The following is a 3,335-nucleotide window of genomic DNA, read 5'->3' as shown; positions in this document are numbered from 1 at the left end:
ATTTCGGAAACTACAAACCCTCCAAATCAAACAAATTTCATTGTCTTAGCACAACTTGGTGAATTTGTCTTTTATAACTTTGTACCATTATGAGTACTGTGAATAGAATGATCTGTCGTTAGTAATTTTACAGAGCAATAACAATACTGTCTGGTCTTGTCATTAAATTCCTATATGACATTTATTTTACATACACTAAAATAACACAAGCTAATGATCTGACACATCGCTCCAAGTCTTATAAGTGAATTACAAAAGAAAAATAAGCCAATAGGAAGAGTGATTTATTAACAGAAAATTATCTCTGATTAGTTAGAGATATATTACATACATCTGGTGAAATGTGTATCTGATTTGACAAACAATTTCTCTTGTAACACTTTGCTTATTGCTCTTTTTTACATCCTTGTTTGGAAAGCTGTAGGACTGTATATTAAAACTCTGTACAATTATGAGTAAAGTGGATATCATAAACTGTCCTTTATTAGTTTTATACAGCAATAACAATGCTGCTTGGTCTTGTGTTTTAATTTATATGTGGTGTTTTTTTTTAATACACTGAGTCACAACTAACAATAGGCTAACAGTATTCCAAGTTTTATATGTGAATTACAAAAGAAAGAATAATTCAGAGCCAAAATGATTTTTTAATTTAAATAACTCACTAATTGATCAGACAATATGGATATGTTACATACCTGTGATCAAAATGTGCACCATACTTGGGAAAAAAATTTCCTTTCTATCTTTCTCCTTACTGTGTTTTTAACATCTTTATTCTTAAGGCTGTAGATCAAAGGATGTAGCATAGGACTCACAAAGATATAAAAAAACAGCTACAATTTTGCCCTGTTGTCTCAGAAGGGGGCCTCAGATACATGCAGAACAGTGTCCAATAAAAGGCAGTGACAGCTGTCAGGAGAGACCCGCAGGTGGAGAAAGCCCTGTGCCTCCCTTCTGCAGAGCGGATATGCAGAATGGCTCTAAAGATGAAAATGTAGGAGATGAAGATGATGATGAGAGAACACATGAGGTTGAAACTAGCCCCCATGAACGTGGCAGGTTCATTGAAATTAGTATCTGAGCAGGCCAGGACTAGGAGAGGTGGGTCCACACAGTAAAAGTGGTTGATTTCATTGGGTCCTCAGAAGGAGAGACGGAGCATCAGGATGGTCTGGACAAGACCATTTGCAAAGCCATAAGAATAAGGAGCAGCAACAAGAGAAAGGCAGACACCTCGGGACATCTTGCTGCCATATAACAATGGTTTGCCGATGGCCACATAGTGATCGTAAGCCATCACTGTGAACATATAATAATCTGCAATCACCAAGGCAATGAAAAAGTGGAACTGTATAAAGCAGCCAAGGAAGGAAATGGTTTTCCTCTTGCATAAGAAATGAACCAGCATCTGAGGAGTGACAGTGGTGGCATAACAGAGATCTACAAAGGAGAGGTGGCTGAGGAAGAAGTACATTGGAGTCTGAAGCTTTGAGTCAGTTCTGATTAACAAAATCATGCTTACATTGTCGATGACTGTGATCAGGTAGATGACTAGGAAGACCACAAAAAGGGCAGGCTGCAAGTCAGCTTGATCTGTCAGTCCCAGGAGGATAAACTCAGTCACCTCTGTATAGTTTTCCTTTAACATTGTGTTTGCTCAGCTTCCAATGAGATCTAATGTAAAGGAAATAAAAATGAATTTATCTTTCATCGTTTTTCCATTGTTCACATCATTTAATCTGATGCCTACTCCTCTCAAACTTGTAAGTACTTAGGGCTTAAAGAAATAATCTAACAGACATTCTTGGTAATCCAGTGGTTAAAATTTCACCTTCCAATGCAGGGGATAAGAGTTTGATCCCCAGTTAGGGATCTAAGATATCACATGCCTCTTGGCAAACATTATAAGAAATTCAGTAAAGACTTCAGAAATGGTCCACATCAAAAATATTTTTTTGTAAAGCAGAAACCACCTAGTAATCAAGCATTAATGTTTTCAATATTTAACTGTAAAAGTAGAGTTCCTTTCAGCTTCACTGGTGGCTCAAGTCATTAAAGAATCTGCCTGCAATGTGGAAGACACTGGTTTGATCCCTGGTTGGAAAAGAGCTCATGAAAAAGGAAATGGAAACTCACTCCAGTAACCATGCCTGGAGAATTCCATGCACAGAGGATCCTGGCATGCTACAGTCCATCGGGTCATAAATGTTTGCTTGGACATGACTGAGTGACTAACAACAAAAGGGAAAGAGAGGTCCTTTGCATAAGAACAGTCATATTTTCAATTTTTTTTTTTTACATTTCTTTTCATAGTTGAAGCTTTTATCTTTCCTAAAAATCATTATCATTAATTGGTCACTTTCAATTCCTTTAATCATTACTTTGATTTGAAATTATAATCATTTATTTTCAGTATAATTTTTATGTGGTATCTAAAACATCAGTAATTGAAACATTTATTCACGATGGAATGATTTTTAAAATTCTCTTTTCTTCAATTTATTTTTTAATTTTAGGAAAATTGTTTTATAATATTGTGTTGGTTTCTGCCGTACAACAATGCAGATTAGTCATAATTATACATATATCCCCTCTCCTCTCCCCATCCCACACTTCTAGGTACAATGGAATGAATTTAATGTGTGGAATAAATAGATCCTTATAGAACCAGTGTCTGTCTATCTGCCACTCTAACCTCAAGGTCATTTTCAACCTAGTCCCTCACCCTGTGTTACATGTTCATTTTATCTACTCCTGCCTAACTCCAGAGGCCCTCACATCAACAAATTTTGCTTAATTTTTTAAGACATCTCTGGATATACTTAGATTATTATATTACAGCCAATTATTGAGGGCAAAAATTGGTTCATGGGACATAAAAGTAAATAAGTGATTTTCTATGAAAACAGATAAGCATATAGTATATAAATAGCATGTGTCTATTTTTATACATATCAGTTTAGTTCAGTTCAGTCGCTCAGTCGTGTCTGACTCTTTGTGACCCCATGAATCGCAGCACTCCAGGCCTCCCTGTCCATCACCAACTCCCAGAGTTCACTCAGACTGACGGCCATCAGGTCAGTGATGCCATCCAGCCATCTCATCCTCGGTCGTCCCCTTCTCCTCCTGCCTCCAATCCCTCCCAGCATCAGAGTCTTTTCCAATGAGTCAACTCTTCACATGAGGTGGCCAAAGTATTGGAGTTTCAGTTTTAGCATCATTCCTTCCAAAGAAATCCCAGGGCTGATCTCCTTCAGAATGGACTGGTTGGATCTCCTTGCAGTCCAAGGGACTCTCAAGTGGTATCAAATATTAAAGGACAGAGTGATTAG

General features: G+C 37.2%; 1 pseudogene; it reads right to left on the bottom strand.

The window, feature by feature from the left end:
- Window positions 1-704: 704 nt before the first annotated feature.
- On the bottom strand, window positions 705-1,651 carry LOC106990256 (olfactory receptor 5M5-like; annotated as a pseudogene).
- Window positions 1,652-3,335: the final 1,684 nt, after the last annotated feature.

Source organism: Ovis aries, unplaced genomic scaffold (assembly GCF_016772045.2).
Source record: "Ovis aries strain OAR_USU_Benz2616 breed Rambouillet unplaced genomic scaffold, ARS-UI_Ramb_v3.0 scaffold_90, whole genome shotgun sequence".
Lineage (NCBI taxonomy): Eukaryota > Metazoa > Chordata > Mammalia > Artiodactyla > Bovidae > Ovis > Ovis aries.
The sequence above is the reverse complement of the archived record's forward strand: the minus strand, read 5'-3'. Positions and strand labels throughout refer to the sequence as shown.